Below are 17,500 nucleotides of genomic sequence, written 5' to 3'. Positions count from 1 at the left end.
AGAGAGAGAGAGAGAGAGAGAGAGAGAGAGAGACAGAGAGAGAGAGAGAGACAGAGAGACAGAGATCTTTTCCCAGGGACTTGTACTATAATGTACTGTAGTCTGTACTCATGGCTGTGTGAAAGGGAAGGCTGGTCATGGAGGCTGGTTGAGGTCATAGGCCCTGTGGCTCCCTCCAGCTGTCTACTGGTACACTGCACACAGAAAGAGGAGAGAGGACTGTTGTCTCAGGGAAGGAATGTGTGCACAGGACGACATACAGTCTACATTCCAGATCAGAAATCATTGTAGAGCCTTCGTGGTTTTTAACTATTGACTGCTGTGACATTTCAGTCCACATACCTGTCAACACATAGTTTATGTACATAGACTTCTTATACATTTATATTTGAGATTGTGTTGATACATGTAATGTAATTGTAAACCGTTTGTGTTTGTGTCACAGTGAAGGAGGAGTGTGGCTCAGAAGAGGAGGATGAGGAGGAGGAGGAGGAGGAAGAGGAGGGGGTTAAGGAGATGATCCAGCAGGGAGACACGGCGGTCATCTACACCAAGGCGCCGGTCGGCAAACAGAAGAGCGCGTCTGAGAGAGGGGTCTCAGAGAAGACCGGTAGGCTGCATCACTGCACCTTTTTACAACTCAACACTTACTGAGACCCTCATACTGCTGCTGTTTTTGGGTTTGAGTCCCAAATGGCACCCTATTCCCTATGTAGTACACTACTTTGGACCAGGGCACATCAAAATAGTGCACTATTTCGGGAACAGGGTGCCATTTGGGATGTATTCTGAGACCCTCATAATCAATACCCTTATAGAGCTTCTGAGTTTCAGGCACCAATATATCTTCTTTGTTTCATAGTCTACTCATTTCCACGCTCTGTCCCAGGCACGCCAGACACCCCCTCCCAGCTCCTGACTTGTCCCTACTGCTCACGGGGCTACAAGCGCTGCACGGCCCTGAAGGACCACATCAAGCTACGTCACGAGAAGAGCGAGGACAACTTCAGCTGCTCCCAGTGCAGCTACACCTTCACCTACCGGACACAACTGGACTGTCATATGACCCAACACAAGAACCAACACAAGGATCCTGTACAGGTAGGCACCTGTGTGTGTGTGTGTGTGTGTGTGTGTGTGTGTGTGTGTGTGTGTGTGTGTGTGTGTGTGTGTGTGTGTGTGTGTGTGTGTGTGTGTGTGTGTGTGTGTGTGTATGTGTGTGTGTCTCTGTCCCTGATTCCCTGTCTCTGTCCTTAGCCCTTGTCTCTGTTTCTGTGTCTGTTCCTGTTTCTGTCCTAGTCTCGGTTTATGTCCCTGTTACTGTCTCTGTCCCTGTCCCTGTATCTTCTCTGTCTCTGTATCTTCTCTGTCTCTGTATCTTCTCTGTCCCTGTATCTTCTTTGTCCCTGTATCTTCTCTGTCTCTATCCCTGTATCTTCTCTGTCTCTGTATCTTCTCTGTCCCTGTCCCTGTATCTTCTCTGTCTCTATCCCTGTATCTTCTCTGTCTCTGTATCTTCTCTGTCCCTGTATCTTCTTTGTCCCTGTATCTTCTCTGTCCCTGTATCTTCTCTGTCTCTGTATCTTCTTTGTCCCTGTATCTTCTCTGTCCCTGTATCTTCTCTGTCCCTGTATCGTCTCTGTCCCTGTATCTTCTCTGTCCCTGTCCCTGTATCTTCTCTGTCTCTATCCCTGTATCTTCTCTGTCCCTGTATCTTCTCTGTCCCTCTATCTTCCCTGTCCCTGTATCTTCTCTGTCCCTGTATCTTCTCTGTCTCTATCCCTGTATCTTCTCTGCCCCTGTATCTTCTCTGTCCCTGTATCTTCTCTGTCCCTGTCCCTGTATCTTCTCTGTCCCTGTATCTTCTCTGTCTCTGTCCCTGTATCTTCTCTGTCCCTGTCTCTTCTCTGTCCCTGTATCCTCTCTGTCTCTGTATCTTCTCTGTCCCTGTCCCTGTATCTTCACTGTCCCTGTATCTTCTCTGTCTCTGTCCCTGTATCTTCTCTGTCCCTGTCCCTGTATCTTCTCTGTCCCTGTATCTTCTCTGTCTCTGTCCCTGTATCTTCTCTGTCCCTGTATCTTCTCTGTCCCTGTATCTTCCCTGTCCCTGTATCTTCTCTGTCTCTGTCCCTGTATCTTCTCTGTCCCTGTCCCTGTATCTTCTCTGTCCCTGTATCTTCTCTGTCTCTGTCACTGTATCTTCTCTGTCCCTGTATCTTCTCTGTCCCTGTCCCTGTCCCTGTCTCTGTCTCTGTCCCTGCATCTTCTCTGTCCCTGTATCTTCTCTGCCCCTGTATCTTCTCTGCCCCTGTATCTTCCCTGTCCCTGTATCGTCTCTGTCCCTGTATCTTCCCTGTCCCTGTATCTTCTCTGTCCCTGTATCTTCTCTGTCCCTGTATCTTCTCTGTCTCTATCCCTGTATCTTCTCTGTCCCTGTATCTTCTCTGTCCCTGTATCTTCTCTGTCCCTGTCCCTGTATCTTCTCTGTCCCTGTATCTTCTCTGTCTCTGTCCCTGTATCTTCTCTGTCCCTGTATCTTCCCTGTCCCTGTATCTTCTCTGTCTCTGTCCCTGTATCTTCTCTGTCCCTGTCCCTGTATCTTCTCTGTCCCTGTATCTTCTCAGTCTCTGTCCCTGTATCTTCTCTGTCCCTGTATCTTCTCTGTCCCTGTCCCTGTATCTTCTCTGTCTCTGTCCCTGTATCGTCTCTGTCCCTGTATCTTCTCTGTCCCTGTATCTTCTCTGTCCCTGTATCTTCTCTGTCCCTGTCCCTGTATCTTCTCTGTCCCTGTCCCTGTATCTTCTCTGTCTCTGTCCCTGTATCTTCTCTGTCCCTGTATCTTCTCTGTCCCTGTATCTTCTCTGTCCCTGTATCTTCTCTGTCCCTGTATCTTCTCTGTCCCTGTATCTTCTCTGTCCCTGTATCTTCCCTGTCCCTGTATCTTCTCTGTTCCTGTATCTTCTCTGTCCCTGTATCTTCTCTGTCCCTGTTCTTCTGTTCCTTATCCCCTGTCCCTGTATCTTCTCTGTCCCTGTCCCTGTATAATATATAATAATAATAATATTCTCTGTCTCTGTCCCTGTATCTTCCCCGTCCCTGTATCTTCTCTGTCCCTGTCCCTGTATCTTCTCTGTCCCTGTCCCTGTATCTTCTCTGTCCCTGACCCTGTATAATATATAATAATAATAATAATAATATTCTCCGTCTCTGTCCCTGTATCTTCTCTGTCCCTGTATCTTCTCTGTCTCTGTCCCTGTATCTTCCCTGTCCCTGTATCTTCTCTGTCTCTGTCCCTGTATCTTCTCAGTCTCTGTCCCTGTATCTTCTCTGTCCCTGTATCTTCTCTGTCCCTGTCCCTGTATCTTCTCTGTCTCTGTCCCTGTATCGTCTCTGTCCCTGTATCTTCTCTGTCCCTGTATCTTCTCTGTCCCTGTATCTTCTCTGTCCCTGTCCCTGTATCTTCTCTGTCCCTGTCCCTGTATCTTCTCTGTCTCTGTCCCTGTATCTTCTCTGTCCCTGTATCTTCTCTGTCCCTGTATCTTCTCTGTCCCTGTATCTTCTCTGTCCCTGTATCTTCTCTGTCCCTGTATCTTCTCTGTCCCTGTATCTTCTCTGTCCCTGTATCTTCCCTGTCCCTGTATCTTCTCTGTTCCTGTATCTTCTCTGTCCCTGTATCTTCTCTGTCCCTGTATCTTCTCTGTTCCTGTATCTTCCCTGTCCCTGTATCTTCTCTGTCCCTGTCCCTGTATAATATATAATAATAATAATATTCTCTGTCTCTGTCCCTATATCTTCCCCGTCCCTGTATCTTCTCTGTCCCTGTCCCTGTATCTTCTCTGTCCCTGTCCCTGTATCTTCTCTGTCCCTGACCCTGTATAATATATAATAATAATAATAATAATCTTCTCCGTCTCTGTCCCTGTATCTTCTCTGTCCCTGTATCTTCTCTGTCTCTGTCCCTGTATCTTCCCTGTCCCTGTATCTTCTCTGTCTCTGTCCCTGTATCTTCTCTGTCTCTGTCCCTGTATCTTCCCTGTCCCTGTATCTTCTCTGTCTCTGTCCCTGTATCTTCTCTGTCCCTGTCCCTGTTTCTGTCCTTGTCGATGTCCATGTCCCTGTGGTTGGAGGACTCACAGGTTTCCTGCCTTGTTTCAGAATTATTTGAATTCTCCTTTTAGCCTGTTTTTTAAATGGAGTGATTTGATTCATGTGTCTGTAATTCAAGACAAATATATCTATTACTGATTTACCGGGAATGAAAACACATCCTTCAGACAGTAACAAGAGTACTCTTTAGACAGGATACTGACGTTACAAAACATCCCAATCACTTACCGCTGTCTGTCTGTCCTGTCTGTCTGCCAGCGTCATGTACCCCAGACCACCACCACAACAATAACAACAGGAGGGAACAGGAAGTTCAAGTGTACTGAGTGTTCCAAGGCTTTTAAATATAAGCACCACCTGAAGGAGCATCTTCGCATCCACAGCGGTGAGTCAAATTGGCATCGCACCGGTCGCCGTGGCAACACACACACACACACACACACACACACACACACACACACACACACACACACACACACACACACACACACACACACACACACACACACACACACACACACACACACACACACACACACACACACACACACACACACACACCGTCATCATGACTCATACCCACCAGCTACAGTAATTTCATTGAAATGACGTGGAAATAACATTGATTCAACCAGTGTGACCCCAGTGGGTAGTGTCTGCATCCTAAAGAGTACCCTATTCCTGACCAGAGCCCTATTCACCCTGGTCAAAAGTAGTGCACTACATAGGGAATAGGGTACCATGGGCCCTGGTCAAAAGTAGTGCACTACATAGGGAATAGGGTACCATGGGCCCTGGTCAAACGTAGTGTACTGCATAGGGAATAGGGTACCATGGGCCCTGGTCAAAAGTAGTGCACTACATTAATTTTTTTATTTCACCTTTATTTAACCAGGTAGGCAAGTTGAGAACAAGTTCTCATTTACAATTGCGACCTGGCCAAGATAAAGCAAAGCAGTTCGACAGATACAATGACATAGAGTTACACATGGAGTAAAACAAACATACAGTCAATAATACAGTATAAACCAATCTATATACAATGTGAGCAAATTAGGTGAGATAAGGGAGGTAAAGGCAAAAAGGCCATGGTGGCAAATTAAATACAATATAGCAAGTAAAACACTGGAATGGTAGTTTTGCAATGGAAGAATGTGCAAGGTAGAAATAAAAATAATGGGGTGCAAAGGAGCAAAATAAATAAATAAATTAAATACAGTTGGGAAAGAGGTAGTTGTTTGGGCTAAATTATAGGTGGGCTATGTACAGGTGCAGTAATCTGTAAGATGCTCTGACAGTTGGTGCTTAAAGCTAGTGAGGGATACATAGGGAATAGGGTACCATGGGCCCTGGTCAAAAGTAGGGCACTACATAGGGAATAGGGTACCATGGGCCCTGGTCAAAAGTAGTGTACTGCATAGGGAATAGGGTACCATGGGCCCTGGTCAAAAGTAGTGTACTGCATAGGGAATAGGGTGCCGTTTGGGATGCAGATACTGTGACTCACCTATATTCACAGTGGTGGTCTAGATGTACTGAACCGACCCGTTTCTCCTTTGATATGTTTCTAATATGCAGCGCTGTTATTTCAGAGTCTTGATTATGATCATTATTGAGTCTGTGCTCCTGGCCAATGTGTCGTCATTCTGTTGCTATTATTACCTCGGCCTGTTTGTTAACGATAGGTTCACCTGAGTCCCAAATAGTAGCACCCTATCCTGACAGGGTGCCCTGGTCAAATGTAGTGCAATATCTAGGTAATAGGATGCTGTTTGGAACATAACCTCAGCTGTTCAGCTGTTTCCTAGATTTATACATCTCTTTCTTTGCAGGAGAGAAGCCATACGAGTGCCCCAACTGTAAGAAGAGGTTTTCCCACTCAGGGTCCTACAGTTCCCACATCAGCAGTAAGAAGTGTGTTGGTATGGTGCCTGTCAATGGCAACCCCAGCCCAGTCATTAAGGTCTCCAACCAGACCCCCAGCCAGACCCAGCCCTCTGGCCCCGCCACAGCCCCAGTCCGAGTGCTCCTCCGGGGGGAGAAGACAGACAGCAAGCCCCTGCAGGAGCAGCTCCCCCACACTCAGATTAAATCTGAGCCTGTGGATTATGAGTTCAAACCGGTGGTGGTGGCGCCTAACGGGGCGGTGGGGACGAATGGAACGGTGTTTAACGGTGGCGTGGCGCTACCCCAGGGCACGGCGCTGCCTCAGGGCATGGTCCAGGCGGTGGTACTGCCCACCATGGGTCTGATGTCTCCTATCACTATTAACCTCAGTGACCTGCAGAACATGCTCAAGGTTTGATTTGATTTATAATTGGTATAAAAACCGACAGTGGCTTTGCGAAAGTATTCACCCCCCTTGACATTTTTCCTATTTTGTTGCCTTACAACCTGGAATTAAAATGTCTTATTTATTTGGATTTCATGTAATTGACGTACACAAAATAGTCCAAATTGGTGAAGTGAAATGAAAAAAATTACTTAAATTATTTAATTTAAAAAACAAACAATTGAAAACAATTCAACCACACATATGTATACAATGCATTTTAAAAGATCTCTTTACTCAAAAAGTTCACTGTTGATATGGTCCTAAACGTAGCATGTCAACAGTAAGGTTTTAAAGTGTGATTATGCAAAATGAGGATAACAACTTGTATCTATGGTGGTCCTCTCATATCCAAGGTGGCCTTGGATGGAAACGTGCTGCGTCAGGTGTTGGGGACGGCCAACGGGCTGGTGACCTCCAAGCAGGGGTTTGTGACACAGGCTGGCCAGCAGGTAATCTCAGCCATCAGCCTGCCTGGCTTCGTGGACCAGGACGGTACCACCAAGATCATCATTAACTACAGCCTGGAGCCAAGCCCAGCCCAGCAGCCCACCGCCCCTCAGCTCCTCAAGCAGGAGGCTCCCCCTCCCACCACCAACACCAACACCGCCAGCGCCACAAACCCACAGCCCGCCTCCAAAGTAACAGAGAAACTCCCCCAGGACCTCCACATCAACAAGACCGAGCCGGACGACTCGGAGCACGAGTCAGAGATGGAGACGCAGGAGACAGAGACTGAAGCTGAGACACCAAAGGCCCCGACAGGCAAGACAAGGTGTCTACTGTGTGACAACTGTCCTGGTGATTTGGATGCACTGCACATGCTCCAGCATTGTAAACCTGCCAACGGGGAGGGAGGTGACAGCGCCACCCTCGACCCCTCCATCGCCACCCTCCTGGCCGAGGCAGGGATAACACCAGGCCAGCATCCTCTAAAGAATCTGCTCTCACTCCTCAAGGCCTACTTCGCCTTAAACGCAGAGCCCACCGAGGAAGAGCTGGCCAAGATCTCTGACAATGTCAGCCTGCCCGTGGACGTGGTCAAGAAGTGGTTTGAGAAAATGCGGTCAGGTCAGATCACGGTCGGACCCCCTGGTTCCTCTCCAGATGACTCTGGACTTTCAGATTCCAGCACAGAGACCCAGCTAGACCAAGAGAAGAGCGGGACAGAGATAGAGGAGCAGCATGCCTCAACCCAAACACAGGAGATATCATCTTCCCAACCTCCTGCCTCGACGTCCCCCTCTGTCTCAGCCTCGGCCCTCTCACCACTAAACCTCTCCTCCAGCGGCCTGGTCATCGTGAAGACTGAGGTCGACTCTGAGCGTGAGGCTCAAGATCTTCCCCTGGACCTGTCCCTTCCCAAGCAGCCCCAGTCACAGCCCCAGGTCCCCCATGTTCCACAGGAGCAGCCCCTCAACCTCACCTGCCTGAAGGAGACAGTCCAGGCCCAGCTCCCAGGACTCCAGGGAACCACCAACACCATCTACGTCACCTCCTCCCCCCAAACGACCATCCCCAGCCCGGTGAACATAATGACCACCCGCCTAGTAGCCATCACCAACCAGGGCAGCGGTGTGCCCTGCCTCAGGGCCATCTCCACCGGCACCACCAAACGGACCATCCTCATCCCCCAGCTCACCTACACATACACCACTACAGCCTGCAGCGGCACCACTGGGGCCGACGGAGCCCAGAAGACCGTCAGAATCAACGGCTGCCAGGTTGGTTTGTGAAAGAGCTATTCAGAATGCATGATTATGTGCGAGACAAGACAATGTAAAGAGATAGGTAGAGTTTACCCTATTTTTCCTGCTTCAGCTTTACTGACTAACCCAACCCTCAGGAGTCAGGCTGTATCTCCAATGGTATCCAATGGTGCACTACTTTAGGACTCTGGTTTAAAGTAGTGCACTACATCCCGAAAAGGGTGGCATTTGGGACTCATCCTTACTCTGACTGTGTGTGTGTGTGTGTGTGTGTGTGTGTGTGTGTGTGTGTGTGTGTGTGTGTGTGTGTGTGTGTGTGTGTGTGTGTGTGTGTGTGTGTGTGTGTGTGTGTGTGTGTGTGTGTGTGTGTGTGTGTGTGTGTGTGTGTGTGTGTGTGTGTGTGTGTGTGTGTGTGTGTGTGTGTGTGTAAGCAGGATGAATCCTCCATTGTATGTTAAAACCCATTTGAGCAGCTCACAGCGTAGCGTCTGTCTGAAAGGCGTGTCAGTGTCTGATGGGTGTGGCAGAGAGATCTCTCTAAGATCTCTCCCTCTGGGCTTTTTACAGGCGATTTTACAGGCGTTTGACATTGGAAACACTGTGGTTTAAATATAATATAATATAAATAGGATTATTAGTTGTAACCTATTGTTGTTGTTGGAATTCTTCTTCTTCTTCCTAATAACATGCTGATCATTATTATTGTTATTCTAAAAACAATCTGTATTTTTCTCGGACAGGAGAAGTCTGCCACCAGCTCAGAGGGTGTGTCGACGGTAGAGGAGCAGGATAACTCAGACTCTTCCCCTCCGCTGAAGAAGATGCGTCGACTGCAGAGCGGGATGTACTCCTGTGATCTGTGCGACAAGATCTTCCAGAAGAGCAGCTCCCTGCTCAGGCATAAATACGAACACACAGGTAAACAATATGGCCACGGTCTGAGGATCCCTGGGTCAGGGGCCGTATATATAAAGCGTCTCATAAAGCATAGACCTGCTGCCAGCGTCTCCTTTGTCCTGGTATTGTACATATTGTTCTGATTGAGCCCACATTTTCTGACATACAGTGGGGCAAAAAAGTATTTAGTCAGCCACCAATTGTGCAAGTTCTCCCACTTAAAAAGATGAGAGAGGCCTGTAATTTTCATCATAGGTACACTTCAACTAAAAAAAAAAATCACAGAAAATCACATTGGATTTTTTAGGAATTTATTTGCAAATTATGGTGGAAAATAAGTATTTGGTCACCTACAAACAAGCAAGATTTCTGGCTCTCACAGACCTGTAACTTCTTCTTTAACTTATTCGATATAGCTATCTGTATCGTGGAAATAGTTACAGCGTGATTGAAATTAGAAAGCGATGTTCCCGCGTTAACGGAGACTGCATTCACGGTAAACCAAGGGGCAGGCAACTAGATTCAACCTCAGGACCATTTTCGTCAGAGTGGAGAGTTGGAGGGCTGGAATATAATTATAATCATTTGTACAGTGCAAATTGACCACAACTAAGCCCAGAAACATAATGTATTTTAAAATAACAGTCATTAAATATCTTGATTACATTGAGACACGATCACATCTTTTCTTTCTTCTCCTCTGGAATACTTGGTGAACAGATTTTCTAAATGAAACACATTTTTTGCTGAATTCCTGGGGATTCTTGTATTTTTTGACCAAAAACTAAATATAGATTATTTTTGGGGGGGCACACAAAAAACTTTGCCTGACAGTTTTGGTCCACGGGTCGTCTGTTGCCGACCCTTGAGGTAAATGCTGAATATGCTCAATCGGAAATGACTTTGAATAGAACCCTATAGTTTGTATCTGCCTACTGCTTTCGTTATGGAGAACCCAGGCAGCTTCTTCCCTGAATTTGGTATAACAGCCTAATATCACCCTCTTAAACGGCCTAATGTCCTCTTAAACCAACCTAATGTCCTCTTAAACTGCCTAATGTCCTCTTAAACTGCCTAATGTCCTCTTAAACTGCCTAATGTCCTCTTAAACTGCCTAATGTCCTCTTAAAACACCTAATGTCCTCTTAAAACACCTAATGTCCTCTTAAACGGCCTAATGTCCTCTTAAACCGCCTAATGTCCTCTTAAACCGCCTAATGTCTATGTAGGGAATAGGGTGCCTTCTAGGATGAAACGCCCTCATCCCTCCTTCCTGGGTTCAATGAGACCCAGGTCCAGAAGAACGTATCAGCATCAGGCAGCTAGTTTGATCTCCATCTCCACAAATTATGTTTGTTAATTTTACTGAAATATTTTACCATTGCAACAGACCTGCTAGAATCCTTTTAGGGGATTTTTTAAAAGTTTTTTACGTATTTGTGAGAGTTTTTGTTATGATATTGTTTTCATAACAAGTGCAGTTGGTTTCACAGTTAGGAAGTCTGCAGCCAGATCAGTGTAATGTAGATTGTAGGAAGTGATGCCAGCCAGGCAGGCTGCAGCCAGGTCAGTGTAATGTAGATTGTAGGAAGTGATGCCAGGCAGGAAGTGATGCCAGCCAGGCAGGCTGCAGCCAGGTCAGTGTAATGTAGATTGTAGGAAGTGATGCCAGCCAGGCAGGCTGCAGCCAGGTCAGTGTAATGTAGATTGTAGGAAGTGATGCCAGCCAGGCAGGCTGCAGCCAGGTCAGTGTAATGTAGATTGTAGGAAGTGATGCCAGCCAGGCAGGCTGCAGCCAGGTCAGTGTAATGTAGATTGTAGGAAGTGATGCCAGCCAGGCAGGCTAGATTGTAGGAAGTGATGCCAGCCAGGCAGGCTGCAGCCAGGTCAGTGTAATGTAGATTGTAGGAAGTGATGCCAGCCAGGCAGGCTGCAGCCAGGTCAGTGTAATGTAGATTGTAGGAAGTGATGCCAGGCAGGAAGTGATGCCAGCCAGGCAGGCTGCAGGCAGGTCAGTGTAATGTAGATTGTAGGAAGTGATGCCAGGCAGGCTGCAGGCAGGTCAGTGTAATGTAGATTGGAGGAAGTGATGCCAGGCAGGACGTGATGCCAGGCAGGAAGTGATGCCTAGGTGCAGAACTAATGTAATGGTAAAAGCAGTTCACACACACACACACAGTGCAAATCAAGAGTAATGGGTTTCAGATCGATATCTGTTGTAATTTCTGGATGAGTTTGAAATAGATTGAAACACTGAACCCTCGTGTGTTTCTGTTTCCAGGAAAGCGTCCACATGAGTGCGGCATCTGCGACAAAGCCTTCAAACACAAGCACCACTTGATAGAACACACGCGACTGCACTCCGGAGAGAAGCCCTACCGCTGTGACAAGTGTGGCAAGTGTTTCTCCCACTCGGGCTCCTACAGCCAGCACATGAACCACCGATACTCCTACTGCAAGAAGGAGCCCCAGGGAGGGCGGCAGGTGGGACGTCAGCTCGGGATGAGCCCCGAAACGAGTCCTCAAACAGAAGAGCAGCAGTCAGACAGCCGACCCACCTCCCCACCTTCCCAAATGGACTCAGATGAGAGGGAGAGTGAGGAGGAGCTGGAGGAAGAGGAGGGCATGGCGGCCATGAGCATGGACGACATACGGGTGGTGCAAGTGGGTGAGGATGACGAGGAGAGTGAGATCTACGAGGTGGAGGAGTTTGGGGAGGAGAGGCAAGAGGAGGAGGAAGGGAGCAGAGAGGAAGAGGAGGAGGAGGAAGAGATCAGAGAGGAAGAGGAGGAAGAGATCAGAGAGGAAGAGGTGGAGAAGGAAGGGAGCAGAGAGGAAGAGGAGGAGAAGGAAGAGAGTAGAGAGGAAGAGGAGGAGGTACAGCAGAAGCAGGTGTGTGAAGAAGAGCAGGAGGAGAAAGGGATGAGAGAGGAGGAGGCACACCAGGAGGAGGTGGAGGAAGAGGAAGGGAGTAGAGAGGAGGAGGCACACCAGGAGGAGGTGGAGGAAGAGGAAGGGAGTAGAGAGGAGGAGGCACACCAGGAGGAGGAAGAGGAAGGGAGTAGAGAGGAGGAGGCACACCAGGAGGAGGTGGAGGAAGAGGAAGGGAGGAGAGAGGAGGAGGCACACCAGGAGGAGGTGGAGGAAGAGAAAGGGAGTAGAGAGGAGGAGGCACACCAGGAGGAGGAAGAGGAAGGGAGTAGAGAGGAGGAGGCACACCAGGAGGAGGAAAAGGAAGGGAGTAGAGAGGAGGAGGCACACCAGGAGGACGAAGAGGAAGGGAGTAGAGAGGAGGAGGCACACCAGGAGAAGGTGGAGGAAGAGGAAGGGAGGAGAGAGGAGGAGGCACACCAGGAGGAGGAAGAGGAAGGGAGTAGAGAGGAGGCACACCAGGAGGAGTTGGAGGAAGAGGAAGGGAGTAGAGAGGGGGAGGCACACCAGGAGGAGGAAGAGGAAGGGAGTAGAGAGGAGGAGGCACACCAGGAGGAGGTGGAGGAAGAGGAAGGGAGGAGAGAGGAGGAGGCACACCAGGAGGAGGAAGAGGAAGGGATGAGAGAAGAGGAGGAGGCATTCCAGGAGGAGGAAGAGGAAGGGAGTAGAGAGGAGGAGGCACACCAGGAGGAGGTGGAGGAAAAGGAAGGGATGAGAGAAGAGGAGGCACACCAGGAGGAGGAAGAGGAAGGGATGAGAGAAGAGGAGGAGGCACACCAGGAGGAGGAAGAGGAAGGGATGAGAGAAGAGGAGGAGGCACTCCAGGAGGAGGAAGAGGAAGGGATGAGAGAAGAGGAGGAGATTTGTAAAGAAGAGTCCCTACAGCAGGAGGATGTGTGTGAGGAAGAGGAGGTGATGGGAGGTGAGGAGGAGGAAGGAGTGGCAGAGAAGGAAACCTTTGTAACAGAGGAAGCTATGGAAACGGAGGACAAAGAACCGCATGTGGACAAGGAGGACATCCCGGTGGAGGGGTTGGAAACCGGACAGAAAGAAACAGAGGAAGACAAGATGAAGGGTGAATGAAGAAAATACATTCTCTGACAAAAAAAAATGGAAATCCTAGGTGTCAAGTAGCAGGAGAGGAAAATCTTGTGTTGTCGTCAAAAGAAAAAAGCAAACAAAAGATGCTGCCGTGTGTCGGTGCCGTGTGTCGGTCCTCTACTGTGTTGAAACCCAGGTGTGCCTGAGATAGACTAAAAAGAAGGGACTTTTGCTCCTGAAAATAATATCGGTGTTACCTTGTTTATAGACGTATTATACATTTTTGTATAAAAGTTACAGCTGACCTTTCAATTATTTTATTACTGAGAGTGAGACATCTGATCCCAGGTCATTTATGTTTGTCAGTGTTATTTTTGACTAATTTTGCCACTCTTGTTTTAACTTGTACAGTTGAAGAAACATTTCTATACATTTTTATTGCCAATGATGATGTTTGCTAAAATCAGTATTTTATTGAGTTGTAAAACAAAAACAAAGAAAAAACTGCACTACAGTAAATCCTGGTTTACCTACGGATACAACATGCCTCATGTGTTGTCCACCCTTCAGTATTATTATGTTCACACTAGCTGTACATCCTCTTCATGTTAGCTAACGTTAGCATAGCATTTTGTTTCAGTTGGTTTGTTAACATTAAGAAGAAAAGAGGATTCTGGGGCTATGGGTGGGAGGGGTTAGCCTGGTATGGGTGGGAGGGGTTAGCCTGGTATGGGTGGGAGGGGTTAGCCTGGTATGGGTGGGAGGGGTTAGCCTGGTATGGGTGGGAGGGGTTAGCCTGGTATGGGTGGGAGGGGTTAGCCTGGTATGGGTGGGAGGGGTTAGCCTGGTATGGGTGGGAGGGGTTAGCCTGGTATGGGTGGGAGGGGTTAGCCTGGTATGGGTGGGAGGGGTTAGCCTGGTATGGGTGGGAGGGGTTAGCCTGGTATGGGTGGGAGGGGTTAGCCTGGTATGGGTGGGAGGGGTTAGCCTGGTATGGGTGGGAGGGGTTAGCCTGGTATGGGTGGGAGGGGTTAGCCTGGTATGGGTGGGAGGGGTTAGCCTAGTATGGGTGGGAGGGGTTAGCCTGAGTGCCAGTATGTTAGTGCTATCATGCCAACTCCTCATCACTCACTGTCATGTTTGGCTTGACAAGGACAGCAGCGGAGTTGGCAAGAACACAAACAGATCTGGGACCAGGCTATGTGGGGGTGGGGGGCGGGAGGGGTTTGATGTGATATCTGTCTGACATCATAACCAAACTGTCCTATCAGGGAAAAGTAGTGTGACAACCTCAAAGCCAGCATTCTTAACCATGCTTGTCCTTGTTTGTGTCCCAATAATCTATCCTTCCTCCCGAAGGGTGAACCTGTTCACTGATCCCCATGAATCTAAAAGCATTTGATTGGTGGAGACATGGGCTCGCTAGACTATAGAATTTGACACAATATTTCTTACACCAGTCATTTCCTTTCAAAGTCCTTGAAGGGAAGTTATCAAGTGCACACTTTTAGAGAAAGGAGAGATTATTGGGACGTGAACCCTAGTTATCAGTTTTAATCAGTGACCATCAGCGTCATAGGGTCATATGAAGCAGGAGGGGTGGAGATATGTCCTCTACCCCGCCCCAATATCTCCAGCCTTATGCAAGACCAGACCTGTGTGCTGTAAGTGCCATTGAACCGTGCTCTTTGTACCCAAACGGATGTAGTCAGTATGTATTTTCTGCATAAGGCCCATATTGATTCATGTTTGTTTACTTGGTTGGACTCATTTTCACTTGTCAAGTTGGGTTTCGTCCCAAATGGCACCCTTCAGTATTCCCTTTATAGTGCACTATAGGGCTCTGGTTAAAAGTAGTACAGTAGGGAATACAAGACGATGGCATGAATAAGGACTCCTTCGTGTGTGCGTGAACAAAGAGGAACAAAGAGAGAATAGGACGAATACGAAAGGTTTTTACAGTATTTAAGGGGATTTTCCTGTATTCGAGCGTCAGACATTATTAGATGAGTGCACTTGTTTTACAAAATGGTGGCAAGCTAACCCGCACTTCAGGTAACAGACGTTAGTGAACGTGGTCCCTGTGTTTTATGAAGTGTTTCAGTTGATTTGACCTTGACAGTGTTACAGAATTATTTTCAGTTTGGTTTTTTAGTTTAGAGTTTTCTATATGTGTGTGTCCTGTGTATGTTTTCAACCATGGCAGTATTAGAAACCTTTTCCACGAGGAAAGCGTACCTGTTTAGTTTTTAGAGGACTTTTTATATTTACGTGTCTTATTTTTCTATTTCTTTATGCTTATTTATTACACACATTGTAGTGTACAACAGTGTAGTGTGAATTGATACAATAATATATTTTAGTATGAAAAATGATTTGAAGGTCATTGAATCCAGAGTAGGAAGTGGCGCTCTGGGGGCGATGAAGTTTGTTTTGAAAAAAGGTATTAACATGAAAAGAAGAAGAAATAAATGAAGAGAGAAACGGAAAGTGTTTCATCCATCATCAGGCTCGCTGGTTAGACTGACCTGTTCTTACTGTGATATGAAGCTACTGAAAACTAACTGTGTGACTAAAACGCATGAGTCCTCGCTGTTGTAATGAAGGATTGATCTCGTTATGAAGATGTACGTTAGCTCCTTTGTCGTTCTGTTTTGTGCCAATTTGTTACGTTGTACTGTTATATGTCAGAGGTTACCATTTGTTTTATACATTTCCCGTTTAATCCACTCTGTTTTTATAGTTTTTTTTTTTCGTTCAATTTTTTTACTACTTCCCATCACAATAAAATACAAGAAAGCATTTCTGAGATGGGCTGAACTTCTTAAAAATGTTTTTATGTAAGTATAAAACCGTTTAATTCCTCAACTGTATTGTTTGGTTGTCTTTTAGTTCCTAGTGGGAGTCCGGAGACAATAGTTAATGTATTGATGCTTGTTGTTCGTAGATATATATGGTTGTATCCAGTAGAGGCTGCTGAAGGGAAGACAGTTCATACTAAAGTCCGGAGTGGAGTAAATGGAATGGTATGTGTTTTGATACCATTTACTCCATTCCAGACATTATTATGAGCCATCCTCTCCTCAGCAGCCTCTGCTGTTTGTATCAAATTAACACAAGTCTGTACACTGACTATCAACAATGAGCCTTTTAAAGGTCATTTATGCTTGAGCCGTCCGCCTCAGCGTTTATCTTGAACGTGAACTTCAGGGAAATAGCCTTTAAAAGGTGCATTGTGGGTAGTGCAGTGCTCAGTGCTGTGACGCGTCTTTGAATGAAATACCTGACTGTATTTCCTAAATGTTATCTGTTCTGCCAGTTATATTTCTGGTCTAAAGGTGATCTATAAAGGAGATTACAGTTCTGACACTGAGCCAGTTTGTGGAGTCCGGTGCCTCCCTGGGAAATGTCAAGTACATTTTCATTTAAGAGCAACTTCTCCATTTGAACACGGCCTACGTGGCATCAATATGATTCAGAAACATCTATTCTACTGTCACCATGGACTATAAAGTGTAAATAGGATCATTTTTGGTCATGAAGTAATTCTCGCCAAAACTGAGATTTGCCAAATATTTAGAGGGGAAAAGTATGTCACGGAAAGCGGGGCACTGTAACAGTTTTCCTCGGGCTGGGGTTTATTTCACGCCTGCCCACATGTCCACAGCTAGTAGCACCCAAGTAATCATCAATTCAGAGCAGCTGCACAAGATCCAATTGTAATTCATATGGTCAATTTGGTTTGACATTTGATATCCCTATGGTGCAAGTAAATGACACAATGGTCATGGGGACAATAATATAAAATGTCAATATGTCTGACTTTCATTGACTTAAAAACCTCAAACCAACTATAAATTGTAGAAATTAATTTACAAATATTGAAATAATTTAATGAGACAACTAAAATGTGTGCAACATGAAAATATTGTCCCATTTACATTGTGTAATTTATTGACGGTCCCTAACTAGCCCCAGAGATAGGCTATCCAAAGTCAAACCAACGTTTCCACGGTTGCACACAGGCCCGGCTGAAGCTAATTGGTGAAAGAAGTTGGCTAGCTTGCTGCAGGAGCTTGTCCAGGCTACTTCCAGACACAATACCTGGTTAGACTGTTTCAAATGATCTAGAAGGGTGAGTGACTGAAACTGTGTGCTGTTTTGGCAGTGTGAAAATACAACCGCTTCCCACGTTTGAACACACAAGAGACACACACATCAAAGCATGCCTCCAAAACCCAACTCTTATTATCAGCCACATTTCTTAAAGCAGGATAATTTAAACCGATGCTAAATCAGGAAGTTCAGCCCCCCTTAAAAGGGAAAAACACACCAGCAGAATATAAAATCAGACTGATTTAAACACACTAGCAGAATATAAATCAGACTGATTTAAACACACCAGCAGAATATAAATCAGACTGATTTAAACACACCAGCAGAATATAAAATCAGACTGATTTAAACACACCAGCAGAATATA

The 17,500-nt window shown here is 46.6% G+C and overlaps 1 pseudogene; it reads left to right on the top strand.

Moving 5' to 3' along the window:
• Positions 1-15,885, top strand: part of LOC124009445 — a 143,060-nt pseudogene extending 127,175 nt beyond the window's left edge.
• Positions 15,886-17,500: the final 1,615 nt, after the last annotated feature.

This window comes from Oncorhynchus gorbuscha, linkage group LG22, assembly GCF_021184085.1.
Source record: "Oncorhynchus gorbuscha isolate QuinsamMale2020 ecotype Even-year linkage group LG22, OgorEven_v1.0, whole genome shotgun sequence".
NCBI classification, from domain to species: domain Eukaryota; kingdom Metazoa; phylum Chordata; class Actinopteri; order Salmoniformes; family Salmonidae; genus Oncorhynchus; species Oncorhynchus gorbuscha.
This window is presented reverse-complemented; position numbering and strand designations above follow the sequence as displayed.